The 7,449-nt window shown below is 48.6% G+C and overlaps 1 protein-coding gene across 2 annotated transcripts in view; it reads right to left on the bottom strand.

Annotated features, from left to right (window-relative positions):
• Positions 1-6,666, bottom strand: part of Nutf2 (nuclear transport factor 2) — a 17,869-nt gene extending 11,203 nt beyond the window's left edge. The window contains exon 1 of one of the 2 annotated variants that reach the window (XM_021220385.2): positions 6,494-6,666. The gene's annotated coding sequence lies outside the window, so the exon portion shown is untranslated. Of the gene's footprint in view, positions 1-6,042; positions 6,320-6,493 lie in introns of those variants that run through there. The other variant, XM_029532680.1, reaches the window with a different exon arrangement.
• Positions 6,667-7,449: the final 783 nt, after the last annotated feature.

The following is a 7,449-nucleotide window of genomic DNA, read 5'->3' as shown; positions in this document are numbered from 1 at the left end:
GTTGTGAGCCACCATATGGTTGCTGGGATTTGAACTCCGGACCTTTGGAAGAGCAGTCAGGTGCTCTTACCCACTGAGCCATCTCACCAGCCCAGCCCCTCACTGGTTCTTACACCTAGACCTGATAACTCAAGGCCCTCCTGGCTGTCTAATCTTGACTTTGCCACCTACTTTTTCCGGTATTTTGCTAGTTTTAGAACAGATAGAGGCCTTACACTCTTGCAACTAGATACCAAGTTCTCTGTCACATGTCAATTCAATCCAATGTCACCTCTTCACTGGTGCATCCTCTGACCATGATCTTTTATTACCTTCCTTCTCCCATCACAGCCTTCTTCTGAACAAGTCTCCTCCTACTTCTGTCTGTTTCTGTTCTCCTCCTGTGGCCCACTGCATTTAAAGCTGCGGCCATGAGCATTAGTAATGGTTATTTACTGGAGCAGGGCAGTCATAGTGATGACACCAAGCTAATCCTAGCAATCACTAGCAACCAATCCTGTAGCTGCTCAGAGGGATGGGAGTCTTATGAGCCCCTTCCCTCTGTGGTGAAATGTCAATGGCCCAATGTTGTACAGGTATCCATTGCTGCTGTGAGCTCGAGTGCCTCAGTCATGCGGTGTCCAGAAAGCTGGTTACTCATGTTATCTCCTGTACGGGTTTCTGAGCATTCACCCTGCCAGAGCACCTTACTTTACTGTGCTCTGACTCCCTGACCAGGGCATTCTTTTTTTTTTTTTTTTTTTTTAAGTTTTTTGAGACAGGGTTTCTCTGTATAACCCTTGCTGACCTGGAACTCACTTTGTAGACCAGGCTGGCCTCTAACTCAGAAATCCACCTGTCTCTGCTGAGTTCAATTTCCAGCAACCACAGGGTGGCTCACAATCATCTGTAATGGGATCTGATGCCCTCTTCTGGTGTGTCTGAAGATAGCTACAGTGTATCCGCATACATTAAATAAATAAATAAATAAATATCAAAACAAAGGGGGATGGGGTAGCACTGAGGTGGCTCAGCAGGTAAAGGCACTTTGCTGGCCAACCCTGACAACCTGAGCTCAAGCCTCGGGATCCATGTTGCAGAAGAGATTCCCACAGACTACCCTGACTTCCATGTGTACTAGGGCTACAGCATATGTGTGTGATTAGACACAACCACAGAATGAATACATGATCAGAGCTGAGCAATAACTCGGTGGTTAAGAGCACTTAGAACCTTTGCAGAGGACCCAGGTTCAATTTCCACCACCCACATGGTGGTGCACAACAACCTGTAAGCCCAGTCCCAGGGATCTGACTCCCTTACCTAATTCACCGGCACTCGCACAAACGTGGTACACTCTGGTATACACAAAATAAAATGAATCTTTAAAATATAATAATAATAATAATAATAAAATATATATAATTTTTTAAAAGATACATAAAATAGGCCGGGTGTGGTGGCACACGTGATTAATCCCAGCATTCGGGAGGCAGAGGCAGGCGGATTTCTGAGTTCGAGGCCAGCCTGGTCTACAGAGTGAGTTCCAGGACAGCCAGGGCTATACAGAAACCCTGTTTGGGGGGGGGGGGGGGAGAAACGTATAATATTCCAAAACTATCTTTATTGTGCGGCCACTCCAGAGGCGGAGAGCAGAAGAACAGGACAGATTTCAAGGAAAAACTGATGACTGTCACTTGATCAAGCTGCTCATGAGGGAGTCTCAGTTAAGTGAGACGTTACACACCCTTGTTTCAGGTAAGGGGAGAGGCCAGACAATGTCTATGACACTCCTAGGCATTCTGAGAGTTCCCTTCCCCCTGCCAGACGCCTATGACTTTTGCCAGTCACTGGAGAGGCAGGTGAACCCACTAAAGTTTTGTTCTCAATGCTCCCTCGTCCGTTAAGTCCCCTCTTCTGCACAGACTTGAGAGCCCTTGCCCTCTCTTCAACTCAGCCCTCAGCACAGGGCAGCACTACCCCTCATCTTTAGCACTGATGCCTTTCTCTAGCATCAGGGAGAGGCAGGGTTTATGTTGGTTTTTTTCCCCTCATCCCTAAGTCAAACATAGAGAAAGGACCAAAGAATGTTTGTGGAACAGAAATCTGAATATTCAGAGAAAAAAAACACAACAAAACAAACCTTGCTCTTGTCAAATAAAATGCTGATATCCTACTAAGGGAATCCTGAAGCTTATTTTGAGACATAGCCTCATTATATATAGTCCTGACTGTCCTTGAACTGTATTTGTTTTTCGAGACAAGATTTCTCTGTGTAGCCCTGGCTGTCCTAAACTTGAACTATAGATCAGGCTGGTCTCACCCTAGAGATCCATCTGCCTCTGCCCAAGTGCTGGGATTAAAGACATGCACCACCAACATTTGGCTGGTCCTTGAACTCTATCCTCCCTCCTCTCACCAAGTGATAAGATAACCAAGGACTCTGGCATGGCATTCGCACAGATGCGTGCCTAAAGGTCAAAAGAAACCATCAGAGGTCCTGCTCTTGGGTGGAGCCAGGCTGACAGCCAGCAAGCATCAGCAAAGCTCCTGTCTGCTTCCAACCATGCTCAAGTTCTACGAGTTTGGCCAGGCTGAGTTTGGGTGCTGAGGATTCAAGCGTATGTCTTCACTCTTGGACTGCAAACATTCTTACCCACTCAGCTATCTCTCATACTCTGAAGCAGTGGTTCTCAACCTTCCTATCGCTGAGACCTTTTAATAAGGTCCCTCATGGTGTGCGTGACCCACAACCACACAATTTTTATTGCTACTTCATAACTATAATTTTGCTACTGTTATGAACTGTAATGCTGTGTTTTCTGATGATCAATCCTGTGAAAGGGTCATTCAGCCCCAAGCAGGTTGAGGACCTGAATGGTTTTTGTTGTCATCAATGTTGGTTTTTTTTTTTGCTTTTCGAGACAGGGTTTCTCTGTGTAGCCCTGGCTATCCTGGAACTCACTCTGTAGATCAGGCTGGCTCTGCCTCCCGAGTGCTGGAATTAAAGGCGTGCGCCACCACGCCCGGCAACAATGCTGCTTTTGAGGACAGGGTCTTGTCCCAGGCTGATCTGAAATGCTCGCTCACCCCTTCAGTCTCACAAGTGCGAGGACTACAGGTATACGTCACCATTTATATTTTTTGATAAAAGGTACCTTCTGATTCTAAAAACTGGGAATTCTTTCTCTCCCTTTACCATTTGTCATCTCAATGCATTTACTGCAAAGGCAGCTGAAGAGAAAAAGACATGGTTCAGAGAAAAGTGGGATTGTACAAATAATGGACCAAATTTTATATCAAAAGGCCAATTGTGGTGGTGCAATAATCCTAGTAGTTTAGGTGGCTGAGGCAAGAGTTAAAGCCCAGCTTAGGCTATACAGCAAGTTCAGAACTATTCTGAATTACATAGCAATACCGTGTCAAAATAAAAGTTGGGGCTAGTGAGATATATAGTTCAGCAGGTAAAGGCCCCTGCTGTTTTACGTAATGAACTGAGTCTGACCCCTGGTACCCACATGGTGAAGGACAGGTTGTCCTCTGATTTCCACACCCAAGCTATGGCACATCCACACCCATGCAGAAAATACATTTTTAAATGAAAAAATATAATGAAAAAAATAACTTTTGCTTAAAGCAAACAAAAAGGTATTTGTCACTTCCTGTGCAACTATATACTCAACTGTCCCATGCCAGGTCCCACTTCTTTCCTGCATGACAGCAGAGTTCACAGAGAGATTCTGAAGAAACTTAGGGTTCTCCTCTGTCTCTCAGAACTAAATGGCCTGCCAAGTCCAGTTAAGAAAGAGGGCTTGTTGGGGTCAGGGTGCCTAGCAATGGCTAAGTCCAGATAAAGAGGACCCCATTACAGATGGTTGTGAGCCACCATGTGGTTGCTGGGAATTGAACTCAGCATCTCTGGAAGAGCAGTCAGTGCTCTTAACCGCTGAGCCATCTCTCCAGCTCCTGAGAACTTTTTTTTTTTTTTGGTTTTTCGAGACAGGGATTCTCTGTATAGCCCTGGCTGTCCTCGAACTCAGAAATCTGCCTGCCTCTGCCTCCCGAGTGCTGGGATCAAAGGCGTGCGCCACCACGCCCGGACCCTGAGAACTTTTAAGGAATAAGGAGAAATCCAAATTTCTTCTATTTCTGGCTCACCTTGGAGAAGAACACTATCTTTTTGATCCTGAAGGTGTGAAAGTGAACATAGCCTAGTGTTTATAAAGTTAAGGTTTGATTCCCAAACCTATGAAACTATGAAAAGAGGAGGAGAGGGGGAGGGAGAGAGGGAGAAAAGAGAGAGGGGGGAAGAGAGAGAAGGGGGGAAGAGAGAGAGAGAGGGGTGAAGAGAGAGGGAGGGAGGGAGGGGGGGGGGGGGGGGGGAGGGGAGAGAGAGAGAGAGAGAGAGAGAGAGAGAGAGAGAGAGAGAGAGAGAGAGAGAGAGAGAGAGAGAGAGAGAGATTTCCTATGTACACGCCATTCAGAAGCTTGGAATATGCAAGCTGATCTACAGCCACAAGCATAACTCATCTAAAACCCAGACAAGCTGGAGTTTGTTTTAGTTCTTTGAGACAGGGTCTCATGTATCCCAGGCTGACCTTGAATTTCCCATGCAGCTGAAGATATAACTTCTTATCTTTATGCTCCTACCTCTATGATGGTAGGTAAGTAATCTGGGACTGCAAGCTTGTGCCACCATACCCAGTTTATTCAGTGTTAGTGATCAAACAAGAAATTTATCAACTGAGTTACATCCCTGTCTCCAAGAAAAGTCTGGAAAAAGTGGCTCCTACTTCTTTGACTTCATATATTCTGTGGGTAGTCCTTCCCCGGCTGCTTAGCTTAACACACAGGGAGTCTCTCCAGAGCCTATTGGCTAAGCCTTACTTCCATGTGCTTACCAGCTATAATATGGATTAAGAAGCTGAGTCAGTCCATAGAAGGTAGGCCCTGGCGAGAGCTGAGCAATATTTGCTTGTTGCCTCTGACTAGGGAGAATGACTGGGCAGAGAGCTGTACTGGAAGGAAAAAAAAAAAAAAATCAAGTGAAAACCAGAGACAGTACTGAGGAAATATCCAGGGAGCAGTGGACACTAAAGACAGTAGCTTTCAGCTTTCTGGCCCTAAGTCAGTCATCCTAAGAGACTGCATTCTGCTTGCCCAGGTCTTTCAGAACCTCTTAGGCCTTTTAAGAACCGTGACACAGAAGCCAGCAACGGACCAGAGAATCCAACAAGAGATGCTTTCTGCCAAGTCCCGGGGGCTTTTCTCCGATAGTTCCGTAATCATCACACAAACAGAAGTGCATTCTCAAAGCCTGCCTACTAGTAACTGGTCAAATACACTACGTCTCCAGGAACTCAAGGTGATGGGTGATCTGGGGTGCCATTGCTAAGGCACTTTCTCAAGACCCAACCAGCTACTTGACTGTTCACAGGCAGCCCCAGCACACGTGAAGAGAAAGCAGACATCGTTGACTTCTAGTTCTAGATCTGCAAGACAACTTCAAAAGGCAAAAAACAGTCTAAGCCAGAGCCATAAGCACAAGGTCCCTTCCACCTTCTCTGGGCTCAAAGACCTCAAGCATGGAGTCCATTTCTTCAGGAATTAAATCCTACCTCGTCACTTTATTAAGGAGTCATCGTCCTGCTAACTCGAGAAGGTTCTAACGTACTTTAGAATTGGGCCCTGCCTGAGAAATCTAACAAAAACATTGGAGGCTCACACAACCCACCCCAGAGCTGTAGTCTAGTCATGGATAAAGAAGGGTAGAGGCTGGGCCTACAAGATGGGAGCTGCCTCTCCAAAGATACTAGGTCCAGATTTTCCAGGACTAGCTAGAGGTAAAGTCCCACGAGGCATCCCCTTCCACCCCAGATTCCCTGCCCTTGTCCTCCATGCTGGACACTGCAGCACAGGTTCCACCGAGGTAGAGGTTATAAGTTTCGTGCACTCCCAGCAGGCAATCAAGCAGAGAAGCGTTCACCTACATCCTAGCCGGGCTATGGTTTGGAACCGGGCAATGGTCCCAAGCCCCAGCAGCGGCAGGAGGGCAACCCTTACCCATGCTGGCTCTGGAGCGAGCTGGGTGGCGTTGCCCATCCCCGGATCTTCGCCGGCGGGTGGTGGGACGTGGGTCTGGGATCGGCCCGCCAACCTGCCTGCAGAGGTTGCAGGATTCGAGCAAGCCAGGCAAGGCCACACAGGGCGGGGCCCTGAGAGCTATCCTGATCGTCCGGACAAGAGAAAAAGATCTGGCCATCAGCCAAGACACAGGGTGGCCCGGACAGCCGTCCGTCAGGCTCTCAGCATTCCCCGGGCCGCGGCCGCAGACAATCCGCGGTAGGCGGAGCCGCGCGCGACACATGGTGCGGGCCCCGTGCCTCTTCGGGCCGCCGTGGGGGTGTGAAGAGGGGAGGGGCCTCCCAGGGCCTCGAAACAGAAGCTCCGGACGGCCTAGAGCGCGGCTCCTGCGGCCCAGCCCCCGCCCCGGAGCGCTGGCCCCAACACTCACCCGTGGGGCTGGCACGATGGCGGCAGCGGCGGCGGCAACCCAGCGCGGTCTGCGACCGACTGTCCCTTCCCCCTTGCCTTCCCTCGCCCGTCCCGCTGCACTCAGGGAAACGTAGTCCCAATACGCTCCTTATAAGCGTTAGTGAACTTAGCTAGAACTACATTTCCCAGAATGCCATTCGCAGAGGCGCAGCCACCTCTCGCAGCGCGGGAGGAGAGGCTAAGTTGGGAGGGAGGCTGTCCGGGTGAGCCCCTGAGAATTGTGGTCTAGCGGAAGCCTCTGGAACACGGAGTTGGCGCCAGGCAAGGATCAGGTCTCGGTTGTAGCTGGGTCCCAGCTGGCCTGGCCCCGCCTAAGTTTGTGTGGCCAAGGGTGCCTGACCCCGCCTCCATGGGAGCCTGGTCTAGCTTGGAGCTGGCTGGCTTGTCCCGGCAGCCCCTCCCTAGGCCCCTAGTCCAAAGCCTACTCCCTTTAAGCGCACTACCATCTCTGCTCTTTCCGCGGGGGCGAAACCCACTCCTCTCTTGTTCACTGAGTTAACTGTGTCTCAGGGGGAGCCACTTACTCCAAAGTTGGTTGGAAGGTAACTAGGTTTTTATTGCGACTCTAAACACTCATCTAAGGTGGGCCATAGTTGACGGGGTTAACCTCACATGTACAGAGGTATTTTTAAAAACAGAATCGTGAGGGTTTCTTTTTCTTTTTAATTTCCAGGCTTACTTGTTTTGTTGCAGCAGACAGGACAACTATTTTTGTTGTTTTTTTTTTTTTTTTTTTTTTACATTTTATTTGTGTTGAGGAGGGATGAGCCATGACATGGGTGTGGAGGAGAGAAACAGCTTTCTGGAGTCAGTTCTTCCACCATGGGGGCCTTGAAATCAGATTCTCAGGTTTAGAGAGAAGTTGCTTTACCCACTGAGCCAGCTTACCCTCCAATTTTAATTTTTTTTTTTTTT

Source organism: Mus pahari, chromosome 20 (genome assembly GCF_900095145.1).
Source record: "Mus pahari chromosome 20, PAHARI_EIJ_v1.1, whole genome shotgun sequence".
Taxonomy (NCBI): domain Eukaryota; kingdom Metazoa; phylum Chordata; class Mammalia; order Rodentia; family Muridae; genus Mus; species Mus pahari.
Note: the sequence above shows the minus strand (reverse complement) of the source record. Positions and strands in the feature narration are given on the sequence as shown.